The sequence below is a fragment of the Globicephala melas genome, chromosome 2, assembly GCF_963455315.2.
Source record: "Globicephala melas chromosome 2, mGloMel1.2, whole genome shotgun sequence".
NCBI classification, from domain to species: Eukaryota; Metazoa; Chordata; class Mammalia; order Artiodactyla; family Delphinidae; genus Globicephala; species Globicephala melas.
This window is the reverse complement of record NC_083315.2, coordinates 17,071,410-17,087,563: the sequence shown is the minus strand read 5'-3', so window position 1 is coordinate 17,087,563 and position 16,154 is coordinate 17,071,410.

The window sequence follows — 16,154 nt, the reverse complement described above, 5'->3', positions numbered from 1 at the left end:
ATATTTACACTACCGAATGTAAAGTAACTAGTGGGAAGCAGCATAGCACAGGAGATCAGCTCAGAGCTTTGTGACCATCTAGAGGGGTGGGATAGGGAAGATGGGAGGGAGACTCAAGAGGGAGGGGATATGGGGACGTAAGTATGCATATGGCTGATTCACTCTGGTGTACAACAGAAACTAACACAGTATTGTGAAGCAATTATACTCCAATAAAGATCTCTTTTTTAAAAAGTTAGTTACAATGTAGCTTTGCTCAATTGACAAGAGAAGGGGTTTCCTGCTGAGGGCCTTTACTGCAAAAAGTTGCTTCCATTACTGTATATTTTGTTTCAACATACAGATAAAGATGCTAATGTAATGAACTGCCACAGGTTAATCAGTTGATGGCTCCTCTAGTGGTTTTTGTTTCTTTAAACAAGTGGATGAATGAACAGATTTGGCCTTGGGATGCCATTCAGCTCAAAGTTGGTGGCAATCGCAAATGGGTTTAATAAATGAAAGAGATATTTTGGCAGAGCCCATTGAGGTAAATAAAGATTAAGGTCCTCGCCAGCATCATAGAGTATATTAGATCCTCTACTTTAATTGCTTCTTATGAATGGAAGGTATACAGGAATTGGAATTTTAATTTGTACATCTAAGCTGTGCTCTTGAAGGAGAAAGTCTTTGTGACCTTATGGATTTGAGAAAAAAACTTAATAGGGTATAGCTGTAACTGGCATAAAAGTTATGTTCCATGGCTGACATTGCTGCTTTTTGATGCTTGCTGTCAAATGAAAAGCAAGACATGAATCCCTGATTGATTTTTCTGTGCGTGCATTTGCAACAAATAAGGCTGAGTCTGGCTGGAACCGTGTGATGTTCAGAAACAGCAGAAACATAATCAGTCTCTGTTCTGTCTCCCATTGTGAGTTCTAGGGCTATTGGGAGCTTTAACAGTTTTTACATCTCTTGCTTGATAATCAGACAGACTGCACGTTCTGTAGACATACAGTCATATTCTATGTCAAGCCCTGGGGGCTTCCAGCATGAATTAAGAAAGCCCTAGAATGGTATTGGCATTCATTTTCAGAAAAGCAAGGAGAAGACATAAAGAGCGTGGCTGGGGTGCAGGCTGGGGTAACTCCTTCACTTCTGCCCTGTTATCATTTCCACGGTGCTATGTTTGCTGCCACGCCCTCGAATGTGTTCTTTGATGATAGAACCTCTTCATCTGACTCTGGGTGTTCATGACTTATTCTGCCCTCAGCTCATCATTCCTCCTGAACCACAGCTGTGGTGCAGTTACATCTCTGCCTTTGCTCACATAATTCTCAGACCATCTTGGCTATCCAAAGATAAACAGCTTGATTTGAGTTATCAAGCAATCTAATCTTCTCTGCTTGCATCTCTAATTTCCAAAAATGAGTTCATTCCTCACAGTATATAAATAGGTATTTGATATATATCTGACATATGCCTGAAAAATCTGATATGTGTACACAGCATATGAGAAGCCACATAGTACAATGCAAAGAAAAAAAAGCATTAGACAAAAAGATAAAAAAGACAAAGGAGTTTGCTTCTAACTAATTATGTGACCTTCAGTAAATAAATAATGTATCCTCTTTGAACCTCTCATTTCTCATCGTTGAAATTCACTAACAAGATATTATAAAAATCAAAGGAGATAATCTATAAAAAGTGTTTGAAAACTATTAAGACCTGTATAAATGGGAGGTAATATTTTAGTAACTACTTTCATCTGAAAACATTGATGGTCACTAGGAAAGATCAAGAAGTGAAAGGCACAGTACCTGCTTTTGTGGGATTTACCACCTAGCCAGGAAGATCACACCTATACAGGTATAAGGTAATTAGTCAAGCAAGTCATTATAAACTGATGCATACAATGTAGACAGATGGCATAGCACTTGATAATAGTTCAAAACACTTGAAATCCTATACACATTAAATGACTACACAAGCATCATGTTTTATTAACAATAAGCAGGATCATCATCTTTACCACTTCCCCGTCATGCAGGTTATTTTACGGATTGTCTCTGTCCTTCTTTACATCCTAGTTTAGGTTCAAGATAAGTCGACATTTATATCTGTCATTTATTTAGTGCCTTTCTATGTCTTGTTTACCAATATATCCCAACGCCTAAAACAACGTCTCAGTAAACATCATTGAATGAATGGATGAATCGGTTAATCAGTCCAGGAGAAAAGAAGCAGCTTTCCATTTGGGTTCACACACGTATTCTGTAATTCTGGAGAAACAAATTAAAACAGTGGAAGAAAGATTGACATGTGCACACGTGCGTGTGTGCGCGCGTGTGCGCGCGCACACACACACACACACACACACACACTACCTTGATCATATGGAGGCGTATCAGAATTGAAGAGGGCAAGTGTGGGGCTGGTAGGCAGACTGATAAAGCCACCCAGATAACTCTGTCCATCTCTCCCATCCACTGAGAACCGCTGTCTCACATACTTAAGGCTCCGTCTCTCTAACATGGGGTTCCAACAAAATGGAAATCTTTCTTGAACAGTCTCCTGCCTTCAATTTTTCCTAATTCCTTTCAGCTGCCTAGAGCCTCATGCTATTAAAACACTTGCTTAATGTCAGTGTGTGAATTTACATCTGATTGGATAATCATTTCTTTTAACCTGCATATCGTTCTGAGCATAGTTGGAGGTATGTAAAGCAAGCTCTTAACCCATTGATGTTTACCTATTGCTAGTAATGATCAGTTCAAATGAAGCTATTTTCCGTGAAGATAAACTACTCTAATCAGTTTCAGTGTAATAGTTAACCCCTCAGGCCAGAGCATATGGTTGTCATTGTGCAGCTGTGCTGATAGAATAGCTTGGCCCTTCGGAATGTTTGTTCCATTTTTATGTAATTGCTGGCCACCCATTATCCATAATGGATAATCATTTTTCTTCTTTCCTTCTTAATTTCTAAGGAACAAAACCTGCCCTCCCTTTCTTATTGTAAACAGTTTGAGAAAAAGCAAAAGGTAAAGAATAAGAATACTTCATTGTCTCATGTCTACCCCAGTGCTGAGCTCCCGCCCTGGACTGTTTTCAAATATTTCTGCAAAAAAAGGCATTTTCCTAAACCAAGATGTTATACATAGAACCCAAACACATAGTCTTCAAGGATAAGGCATTGCAAAATGGCTCACATCCCAAAATAAGAACAGATATGGTTGGAAATTACAACGATCTTCTTATTTTAAATGGAAATACCAGCAGATGTCACAAGAAACATATAGCACTAGGCACAGACAAATAAAGAGCTTTTCTGGGGTGTGGAGTAGTACAGAAGGAGCGTCCACCTTGGACTGTGTGGGGGACAGTGGCCCAGGGGTTCGGCAAGGAGTTTGCTGAGTCTAACTCCTAATGAAACAATATTAACCATCTTGACTCGGTAATTTAAACATTTCTTGTCAGGCACTTTCAGGATACTATCCATAAAATTATATTTATTTCACAATAGGTTGATCCCAGACATCTTTTCAAATGTGCTTGCCGTTGAATTTACACATTGTTATAGGTTCCTTCTTTGAATCCCAGAGTGAAACAAAATAGGCAGCAAAAATGGGACAGGGAGATGGTGTCCACGGGCATTTTCCACTCCTGAGGTCTCCCAACCCTGTGCTGGCTTGTTAATTTCTCACTATAGTCTGTCAAAAGAACGGAGATGTTATTTGACAGCCCACATATTTTTCTAAAGCCATATTTTTGTACATTTCCCTGATTTCCAAAAATATGACCAATGTTATTCTGGTAGAGGTATTTTTCTCCCTGAAAATGGCAGTAACATAGTAAATGTTCTCTTGCCCACGTGCTACATGGAATCACGCTATCACGAGATATAAAGAAGGCAATCACAAGTCATCTTTCCTTAAGTGATACTTAACCCTTCCCAAATAGCTCACTGGGGGCCATGACAGGAATAAAATGCTTTCTATCTGCACAAGTATTGTTTCTAAGGATGAAAGAGCCCTGAAACCCTGACTGGCATTCGAGTTGGAGGTACTGCCAATATGTGGGAAAATATAGGACGTTACATGCTGATACCACCAGTAAGAGTTCTGAAAGGCATGCTTGTAATGAAAGAGCTGCATTTGGAACAGCCCAGACTGTGGACTAAAATGGTCTCCACGTGGCAGCGGTTATTTGTGAATGAAGTGTCTTTCAATGAGGAGAAATCAATTTTAACAGCTCATTTATTGACGAAACCAAGTCTAATCTCAGCAGTCAGAGTGCTTTCTTGGAACAAGGACTAGAGGATTCATCTGTCTCACCTGAACACATGAAAGAAAAAAGTTGCTCATAAAAAATGTTTATGACCCCTCTGCTCCTGGAGCTGGGATGAGCTAATACTTGATAATGAGTTAACAGGGGATTTGGGTGACTAGAGTGCCTATTAACATTTCCCACCCCTGCTGGATTCTGTGGAGTTAATATTATTCAAATATGCCTAAAACTGAATCCTTTAATGGCCAAATCATAGATTCATCAAATGTCTTAATTCCACTAACCTTCTTTAACTCTACCCTTTGCTTTGGCTATGCTGGTTCATTTACCATCCCAACGCTGTGCCTGGCATTCCTCCGCCTGTACGTCTGAACTTACACACAGCCAGGTGACGGCAGACCCAGAGGTGTGTGGTGCACAGCAGATGCAGTGGCCCTGAACAGGTCCCTCTTCCCTGGGACCAGGTACCTACTCCCCATGCTTCTCCGCTGAAGTCCTGCTCGTCCTCCTGGCTTCAGCTTTATTTATTTGTTTGTTTGTTGGTTTGTTTATTTTTATTGAGATATAGTTGATTTACAATATTTTGTTAGTTTCTGGTGTACAGCAAAGTGATTCAGTTATATATATATGTATATATATTCTTTTTCATATTCTTTTCCATTATAGTTTATTACAAGATATTAAACATGGTTCCCTGTGCTATACAGTAGGACCTTGTTGCTTATCTATTTTATATATAGTATTTTGTATCTGCTAATCCCATACTCTTAATTTATCCCTCCCCCCTTTCCCCTTTGGTAACCGTAAGTTTGTTTTCTATGTCAGTGAGTCTGCTTCTGTTTTACAAATAAGTTCATTTGTATCATTTTTCTAGATTCCATGTATAAGTGATGTCATATATTTGTCTTTCACTGTCTGACTTAATTCACTTAATATGGTAATCTTTAGGTCCATCCATGGTATTGCAAATGGCAGTATTTCATTCTTTTTGTGGCTGAGTAATATTCCATTGTATGTATGTACCATATCTTCTTTATCCATTCATCTGCTGATGGACGTTTAGGTTGTTTCCATATCTTGGGGCTATTGTAAATAGTGTTGCTGTGAGCATTGGGGTGTATGTATCTTTTCATATGAGAGTTTGCTCTGGGTATATGCCTAGGAGTGGGATTGCAGGACCACTGGCTTCAGCTTTTCTGTAAAGTCCCTCCTAACAAATCTAGCTGTACCTCCTCTCTTGTGTCTGATTACCTCAGTCACAACTATGGCACAGACCAAGTTCTGTTAGTTGTTAACAGGTGTCTGTTGAGAGTCACAAACTGATTGGAAGCACCCAGGCAGAGTCAGAATACCCCTTTCACTTCCCACTACTCCACAGGTTTCTTTACCTTAGTTACTGATATCAAGCCAAAAATGTAGACCTCATTCTTGTTCTTTCTCTATTTATGTCCTGTCTATATCCAGAGAGTAAATCCAGTCAGCTCTGTGATCAAAATCCATTTCTAGTCCTACTTTTTTGCACCATCTCATTGGCTATCTCCTTAGACCAAGCCACCATCCTCGCTCACCTGGGTAGCTGCCACATCCCCACAGATGGACTCCTGCTTTTACTCTTTTCCCTTGACAATCCACCTTTCACATAGCCTATATCCTCTCCTCCCACCCCTGCATCGTCTATATGTGACATTTTTTAGCTTCCTAGAATCTGAATCCCCCTGCCTACTTGGGCGAGAACACATCACTGTGTGAATCTTAGTGAGAGACAAGACCATACCTCTTCCAGTGAGTTACTCTGAGCCCTGGTAGTGTTACCGAACACAAGTTCATGTGTTCAGTGCACAGTGAGGCCAAACAAACCGAAACGTCAGAGTTTGGAGCAGAGAAAGGTTTATTTCAGGGCTGTGCAAGGGGGCGGGTAGCTCATGCCCAGAAAACCCGGAACTCCTCCGAAGGTTTCAGCAAAGCACTTTTAAAGGCAAAGTGGAGGGAAGGACGTGGTTGGCTGTTGCAAACTTCTTAATGTCAGAATCCTTTCTTTTTGCAGCTGTCCATGTAGGTCAGGTCACAATGTTCCTGTAAACCTCCAATGGGACAAATGTTATTCTCTGTTCTGCACCTTTTTATCTCTATGTGAATGGACTCTTAAAGGTCAAAGCCTTGAGAATGAGCTATCCTGTATATTTCTGGGTGTAGGCAACGTTCTTTTACAAAAGGTGCACAGCCAGCATGACTGAGCACAGGAAAAGGAGCAGATCTAATATGGAATCAGATTTGTTCTTCCTGATTGCCGTAGTGGCTTACTTGCTTCCGCATTAGATGACTCAACCCATATTCAACAGTGGATTATATTAAATGAGGCTGAGATGGGAGGTACTTTGGTAAAATTAAAAATAAGAAATTCAAATTCCTCAGCATTAGAAATGCTGGAGTGAATTTACTCTTGTAAGTTGTCCTATTTTTTCACCCTCAAGAGTGCCTAGTGGGCTTCCCTGATGGCGCAGTGGTTGAGAGTCCGCCTGCCGATGCAGGGGACACGGGTTCGTGCCCCGGTCCGGGAGGATCCCACATGCCGCGGAGCGGCTAGGCCCGTGAGCCATGGCCGCTGAGCCTGCGCGTCCGGAGCCTGTGCTCCGCAACGGGAGAGGCCACAACAGTGAGAGGCCCGCGTACCGCAAAAAAAAAAAAAAAAAAAGAGTGCCTAGAGGACATTATTCATGAGGACTTTGGTAAAAATGTACCATCATCTCTGAAAAACTTGTTAGTGCCTGTTTTCTATGAGTCGTACAGTTAACATACCTCTTTCCATGTGGTTAGAAGAATCCTGGGGTGACAGAGATTAAGCAACAATGAGTAAGAGCTAGAGGCAAACTGAGAAAGGTGAGCGTGGCTGGCTTTAGGTTCCTCCTGGTGAACAGAATGTGTTGACCAACAGGGTATCCCAGGGCCCATAGTGAATCAATGATGGATCCTAACAGTGAGAGAGAGCGGCGTTCCTTTAAGGTCCCACTTTATATTAAAACCCTATTTATATTAAGTAGACAACAAAATTCTAGGATGCATGAAGAAAGGTCTGAAATGAGGCACATTGAGAAAGTGAAAAACCCTCATTCTATTCCCAGAGCTGTGCTAGTGCTGGAGCCCTTGAAGTGAAGGGAAAGGACAGAATCCTTGAAAACTGTGCAATAAAACGCCAAGTAGGGCCATGAAACATCCTCCTAGGTTTCCTCAAAAAAAGCAAGGGGCTGTTAATCAGGGTAACCATATATGAGACAAAGGAGATACGCAAGCATTCCAGGGGTCATTAGACCTTGGATTGAGCTAATACTAATTTCTAGTACCCCAAATAATGCTGCTGTCTACCAAGCAAAGTGAGGAATTGCAGGGGGTCAGTAATTCAGTCAACAAATATGTATTGAACACCTACTATGTGATAAGCGCTATTCTAAATGCAGGAAATACGGGGAATTCCCTGGTGTTCCAGTTGTTAGGACTCCATGCTTCCACTGCAGGGGGCACGGGTTTGATCCCTGGTCGGGGAACTAAGATCCCACAAGCCACGTGGCGTAGCCAAATAAATACAGGAAATGCAGTGGTGAGCAAAATAGAGTCCTTAAGATGCTTATATTATAATGGAAGAAAGAGGTAATAAATAAATAAGTTAATTTCAGGAGCTGATAGATGGTCTGAAAAGGATAAACGGGAAGTTACTAAAGAGTGATTTGGGACATTGCTGAGGAGTACTGTTTGAATTGTATCCTGAAGTATGAGGAAGACGTAGTCATGGAATAGAGTTCCAAACAAAGGAAACAGATGATCAAGGATCCTGAGATGGAAAAGTACGTCATTGTCTCCAAGGAGAGAAATAAGGCTAGTGTAGGTCACAGTATATAGAAGGTGAAGGAGATTAGGAAAAGTTGGTAGCAGAGGGTTAGCTGGACCCAGAAGAAACTTGTAGGCTGTGACCAGGAGTTTGGATGTTACTGCACAGTCCATATTTGAAAGCCACGGAAGGGTTCGAAGTGGAAAAATGTTTGCGAATTTAAGGCATGGGAGGGACATGTTTTGATATCTGTTTGGAAAAACTACCCCCTCGATTCTGGTGTGTACTGTAGGCAGTCAAGGGTGGGAGAGTGAAAATTCTTTAGGATCCTGTTACCTTAGTCAAAGAAGAGATGATAGTGGTACTGTATAGACAAGTGTTGTTGTAGCCACAGCTATTGAGTAATACAATCAGATTTGAGGTATATTTTGTAAATAGATCTTACAGATGGATTAAATGTGGACATGGGAGTGGGATAAAAAATAACATCAAAGATCTTTATTCTGGGAAACTAGGTAGATGGTGGAAGCCTTGCGTGGGAAAGAGCAGGCTTGCCTGGTGGGGAACAGAAATCAACTATTCTCTTTTATTAGTTGAAGATGCTTATTAACATCCAAATAGAGGTATGTAGGGGGAAAAGATAGAAGCCCAGGGGAGAAGTTCAGGCATATATGTATATATGCATGTATCCGTGCATAGAAATACACAGAGATGAATGCCAATCAGAGCCCTGGACCACAGCCCTCAGTCATTAGAGATCTGACGGAGAGGGAGAAGTCCTCGACGGAGGATAAAAAGCAGTAGGTCAGGTGATAAATGGAGTTTTGATCCACGTCTGCCGCATCATGACTCAGTGGGACCCTAAACCTACCCCTTGTGTTTACCCCAGTCCAACCACATCAAGTTAACAGGTAACATTGACAACAGACAAAAGCCATGCACACTGGCTCCCTGATCTGTGAAGGGAGGACCAAATCAATATCCTTGGGTGTCCTCTCTTCACCAACATAGTATTACAAGAGCAATCCTACATCTTTAAAGACTTGAAAAGTGCAGAGGTTTGGTGATTTTTATCACATCCTAATTTCACGTTCCACTGTGGCTTGTTCATGGGTCTTGGAGAATCGTAGTATATTATTGTTACATCAGTCGAATGAAGGGTGACTCCAATTGCACTTGCTGTTTCAGATGTGTTTTCTTTACTGAAGTAAATGATTGCATTTCTGCAACCTGGAATATGGTATTAAGTTAAAGAATATTTTTTCTCCGTCTTGTTAAACAACGAACACCAGAATTCATTTGCTCTTACCTGGTAGAGTTTATAATACATTGTCACAATTATGCCTCAGATTACTCTGACTCTGGGCCACATATGGTCCAGAAACAGATTGATCTTTTCTGCAGCCCACACAGCATCGTACCGGTCCATTACATTTATAGTGTTTTGCTGCTGATACCTAGAAAACTGAAAGGATAGTTCTAGATGCCTCAGTAAGACACATGCTAACCAGAGGATCTGAGATAAATCCCTTGAAAATATAGGGCACAACCGCATTGGTGACATTATGGGGACTGCTAACTTCTAGGTGCTCCAGACAAAACTGGGCCTTGGCTTCATATCACTAAGAGGGGCACCTCTTTGGGTTTTGGAGGTAATATAAACAACATTTGCACATCCTGTTCTAATCCATTTACAAGGTGAATTGAAAGACTTGGGTGCAAACTAGAGCAAAATGTTGACCTGGTAACGCAAGCTGGGGATGTGCTGTCTGACTATTTGATCCTCACGGCCCAGCAGAATTCTGGCGCTTTAAGCGTCTTGGAAAATAGAAATACCACGTGAAACACTGGCAACACCTAATGGGGTATCACCAGAATTTTGGAGCAAAACAATGCCTTCTTTAGAAAATCTTCTCCTTTTGAAAGAAAGCTTTTTTATACTGGGCTTTGGTATGACAAACTTCAAGCCACCATGTGATTCATGGTGCCGGTGATGGATTAAGGATTATCTGATTCCCCTTGCCATAAACTCAGACATCCCCAGAGAGCCTTCATCACACGGAAGCAATGTCTATGAGGCAGGGATCAAGCAGGTTGTGAGAGCACAAGTCAATTACATAAGCACGTGGCTCACATTCCCAGGGTAACTACTCCGCCCCCCCGCACCCCGCCTGCCACACCCTCTTGAATCTGCCCTATAACCTCCTAGGAGGTCCCCATGAAAAATGGCTACAGAGGAATCATTTTTAAGCCTGGTTTCCAGATGGCTCTGCTAAGTGTGAGTGTGCTAGTCCCACTGGAAAGGGACTGCTGTGTTATTACAGCTGCATTTATCACAGGTGGTCCTCAGGGGAGTGGAGAAAGGACATTTTTTTCCAGCTCAAATAACTGAATAGAATATCTCAGAGCCACGCTGTCAGAAAGGAGAGAGAACGTGAGATGAGAAATCTATACCAACTTATGCTCAGGGCTTGGTTAATGGTAGGTCTGTTGTCAGCTACACAGAAGGAAAAATGTTGGAGGACTTGTGAGACAATGAGGTTTGGAGGGCAGCATGCAGGTGGACCTACTGGAATGGGTCCAGAATGAGATATTCGTGTCTCATACTCATGCTCACCAAGAGGATTCCACGACAGAAATGTCTCAGTTGTTAGATTGTTGAGAGGAGTATCCTTGTGGGTATTAGTTAACCTCATTGCCTAACTATTTCAGGCTCTTCCATGGGTGACCATGGTGGCAGGGGTGAGACAGAGCATAGCTTCAACAACTTGGACATTTTGTCGGTAAAGTTTATCTGATACTGCCATCCCTAAGAGCCTCATTAGCATCCGTGAGCATTCCTGAAACCCGGATGTATTATATCCCTGGGCTGGGGAGGTGGGCAGCCAGCAGTAATCCAGTGGGAGGCTTTCCATCTTGGAGAGGAAAGTGTCATCATGGTCTAACGCGCAACGTTACGTCTGATCCAGGAACTCACTTACAGACAAAAAAAAAGCCTGGTGTCCCTTAGAGTTCCTAACATGTACCCCTATTACCTGCAAGCACCTGGGTTTGTAGGATGACATGTCATCTCATTAGAGAGGCTTTTCTTGACCACGCAAGTAGCTATCCTATTACTCTGTTTTATCTTCCTTCCCCTATGCATTTCTATCCAGTTTTTTTTTTGGGGGGGGGGCGTGTACGCGGGCCTCTCACTGTTGTGGCCTCTCCCGTTGCGGAGCACAGGCTCCGGACGTGCAGGCCCAGCGGCCATGGCTCACGGGCCCAGCCGCTCCGCAGCATGTGGGATCTTCCCAGATTGGGGCACGAACCCGTGTCCCCTGCATCGGTAGGCGGACTCTCAACTACTGTGCCACCAGGGAAGCGCTCTATCCAGTTTAAAAAATCAGTTTCCCCATTAGAATGTAAACTAGATGAAATCGAACCAATTCACTCATTCGTCGCTGTATCGGTAGCACCTAGAACAGTCCTAGGAACAAAGTAAATGTTTAATATTTGTTTAATGAGTAAGTAAATAAATTATTAATTAGAATGCATAGTTAGGACCCAAGACATATTTGATTAACTATTAGAAACTTAAGGCCCAAGTTACTTAACAAACTAGTAAGGACACAATTCCCCTGTTTGACTGGCTGATTTGGTTCCTGGTCAGGAAACTTAGAATTCTAGAAATTTTAATACCTGGGAAGAAATTTAAGGATAAATCAAATCTGCACTCATTCTCTGAGAGCCTGTTACTTGCAGACCATTATGCTAGATCGTAGGGAATATATTGATGAATGTAACATGACTCTGTATGCAAGGAATTTAAAATTGAGAAAGCACGTAGAAAATAATAAATGACAGACAGAAATAAGACACTCAAGGAACTCTGTGTGTGCGTGCACACACACACAAAGAGGAAATAGCCGTTTATTCAGCTGAGCTGGGGAAATCAGAAAGGTTTTGTGGAGGAGCTAACCTACAAGCTAGCACTTGAAAAAAGAGCAGGATTTCAGCAGGCAGGCAGATCTGGAGGACAAGGTGTGGGCTTGGAGAACAGGGGGTCTAGAAAGTGCGGAGGGTTTGTTGGAGGTTTGGGGCTGATCATTCCAGACGCTGGATGCTACACTCAGTGGCTGACTTCAGTGGGAAGAGAACAGCAACGTTTCGTGAGGAAGGGCATAACACCTTCTGATCTGTGTTTTTTGCCACACATCGAGGGATAGATTAGTGAGGGAAGAGACTGGAGATAAGGAAACCAATCAGACGATTAATCTGGTGGTCCAGGGCTGAAGTGAAGCCAGGGGACTAGAAACAGTCCTGTGGCAGAGGGGATGAAGTGAAGGGGGTGGATGCAGAGATATTAAGAGAGGTTTTGTAATAGCATTTGACCAGGTGTTATATGTTGATGGGTTGAGAGGAAGCATAGTCTAAAATAACTTTTGTAGTTTCAGTCTAGATGATTTGGAGGATGGAGGTGATGTCAAGTGATGGGAATACAGAATAAATCAGGGATCTGGTGGAAGAGAAACTCAGTTTGGCTCTGTTGAGTTTGAAGATCTATCTTTGTTTGTTATCTATCTTCACAGGCAAGCTTGCATTGGAAAATTTGGGACAAAAGCTCAGGATGCAAGTCCAGTATGGTGATGCAGTTTTGAAGTGATATTTAAATATTGCCAAGAAGTTAAAGAGAGGAGAATGTCAGCACTTGACAACAAACAGGAAATGCGAAGGTAGATAGAGAAAATGATAGGTTTGCCCCAAACAACATGGCAAAGTAGAAATATGTGTCATTGAGGTTCCCAGTCCTGTTTTCCGTCTTTTTTCCCATGGTTCTTCCTCCTTTTTCCTTTTCATGCTTCAATGATAGCTGTCTTATCTTTCCTGTGGGAAGGAAAGAAACTCAAAATGCCAACTTGAACTTGCAACTTTGATGAATGCAGTTTCCTACTCAGAAACCATTCATGGCTCACGGTTATTCATACACCCACATCCTGACTCTTTCTGTAGCATTCAGGGTTTCCCCTGATGTGGCCGCCCTCTTGCCTTTACCCCAGGGCAGTCAGCTACCTGTAAGCTCCGTGGTGATTTTTCTACTTCGGGGTCTTTGCTCCAGCTGCCCCCTGAGCCTGGCGTTTCCTTCCTTTCCTTATCCAACCACTGGGGTCGACACACATGTCAAGGTTTTGAAACCTGCCCAGCTTTTTCCCACTCAGAATTCTCTCACCTGATGGACTCTTACTGCCTCCTCTCTGCATTTTGGTCATAGCATTTGCCTCTCTGCTCTTTGCGGTTTACGTGTCTTTGTCCCTCGGTAGCCTGTAGCTATAGACGACTGAAACTTATTCCCTTTGTGCTTTATACGGGCTTTTTTGAGACTCTGAACACAGCAGTGATTAGATGGATGTTTTGAAATGACAGAGGAGAGAAAAATAATTGCAGCAAAGCCCACTCTGGCTCTGTGTGTTCCCTTTCTTAGTCCGACTGATTTGATACAATTATAGCAGACATGACTGAACTCTCATAAACAGGTGTAAAGGTCTCTGGTGTTGCCTCATTCTTTTGGCTGATTACTTTCCGAAAAAGAAAGAAACCCCCCCCCCGAAATGTATGAGGTCTGGAACTGGAGGGGACTACATTATTTTTAATGTCTCAGTAAAAGATCTTTTTTCTCTCTCTCTACATTTACCAGACTAACCCCGATAATGTCTTTTAAACAATTAATTCTAGTTTCAAAAGCATACTACTCTGCAGTTTGTTCAGAATTAAGTGACCATTAGAAGGCATTAGGTTAGAAATGAGTGCCCTAATTACTTCTGAAAGTTAGCAATAAAGGACGAAAAAGAACTCCAGATTTCAGACACATCAGCACGCTTGCAGTCCTGGATGCTTTTTCTGTACCTTTATGTCTTCCCATCATGCAAAGTGTTGGGCAGAGGAAAGCACTGGAGTGTTCTGACACCTGCCGATTTAATTTTGTATTAGGCAAACGTTTCTTCACCTTGCCCCAATTCTAGAGAATAAAATGTATGGAAAGATATTAAGATGTGGACCGTTTACTCTAGACGAACTTTCAGGAACACCAGGAAGTTTGATGACGTGGATGGGTACAGATGATGCCTGTCCAATTGTGCAGCCATGGAGTTTGTTACCACTTAAAAAGAGTGTCCTAGGCACAATAGTTCTCTGTGGTAAGCATGTTTGTTTCAGCAGCAATGTCATGTCAGTTTGCTGTCTGGGTTCAGACTTCACAGCTGTTTGTGGAAGGCTGGTGGATATTCTGTTCCTAAGTCTAGGTATAGTAGAGGTCCTAAGTTTCTAGCACATTCTCTTTTCAAGGCAGGGGTAGTTTTTGCCACGAAAAACTACCTGCCACGAAAAAAAGCCTGCTCAGCGGAGCTGTTCCGGGCTGCACTTGCATGGCTGATGGGACAGATTTCTCCCGGTGGAATAGTTCCACGCATCCTACATGTGACCTGTTAGCACACGTCGGATGGGAGTGTTGGCAGCACTCACAGCCGTAATATCTACTTTACAGGCAATTACTTCCAGCTTCCACGTCCTGCCCATGGAACTGCAGGTGTTCTCAAAGAAGGTTCTTGCACTGTGGGGCTGGAAGCTTCTTGTATTTACTGTTTTCCCCTTCCCCTCCGCTGGAGTGTAAGATGTTCATTGTTGTAACCCTTAGGGGACCAGTATAGGATTATGAATGCTTTAGGGGGGCAGGGGAACTCTTGGGTTCATTTAGACTGCTTTGCAAAGACTTTGAGGTTTAGGAACAGAAAGAAACAAATTGGTGATTTTTTTCCTTAGGTTTTGCTCCAAAAGACAGCAGCCACCAGGCAGGCTAACCTGACTTTTGCACGACTCCTTGCTGATAAGGGGCCCTTTGAGGGTATCCTTGAATGAACTCACAGGCCAGGCTGCTCTGGGTTTTTTAAGCTCCTCTCACTGAGTAGATAGTAGGAAGTTGAAATGGGGAGGTAGTCTAGCCTGGGGACCCTGGCTGTGCCCCTTCCTTGCTGTGGGATGTTAGACACCTTCCTTACCTGTAAAACCCATCTCAGAGTCTCAGTGTAGAAATTACATGAGATAATGTGGCTGAAGTATTTGGCAAAGTGCTGAGCACATAAGTCAACGAATGTCAGCCATTAACAAACTAATAACAACAACAAAGGGAATTTGTGGTCCAGCTACCCGAAGTTTCACAAAGGAGAGACGTCCATGCAAAGGAGGGGGCACAGAGAAACAGCATTGCTGTCTCCATATCACTGTTTTGTCAGGAGTCCAGACTTTCATCAAATGAAAGCGTATTAGCTTCAGAGCGTCACTGTAGCCAGATTCTAGGCACCGTACCTGTCAGCCTGATAAAGCCTTTGATGTGATTTGTCCAGGTTGCATAGGTACCCTACCTTTAATCATGGGAAGCCAATGACAGATAGTAACTCACAAGACTCCCTTCCATCTCAAAGTGTTCTTCTAGCATGATTTTAGAAGTAAATACCTAGGCATATTATTTTTGCCTTTATACCAAATTAAAAGCAGGTGAAAGGATGCTATTGCCTTTGCCATGAGATGAGTTGCCCAGAGTGGGGAAAAAATATGTATTCTTCTTCAAATTTTATGCATTTCTCTGAACCCCAGTAGTTCATGAAAGAGCTCAGGGCTAGGAAACCTGAAAGTTGTGGAAGCTTTAGGCATCGCATCCTGGAAACTTGTTCCCACTCCTTCAAGAAAGGTCATCAAATGCAAGAAGGTTATGAATTCATCATGCATTAATCATTTAGCCCCACCAGGAGTTTTCTGTTCCTTGCCTTATCTGTCACTGAAAAAAAAAATTCACAAAACCTACATTATTCCATTTATTTTATGGTTATAACTAATCAAATACAATTTGCGACTCTGTGGTTTGTAATGCATTCAGATGGACTGAGAACATGATGGAAAAGAACAGGTTTTTGCTGGAGGTCTGACTTCCCCGGGGAGTTCCCCCTCATTGAAGAGGAGAGCTCAGTTCTGTTGGAGGGACCTCGCCGGAGACCCAGGGGAAAGAAGGTCTCCTCTCCTGAGGCACGTCCCAGGCAGC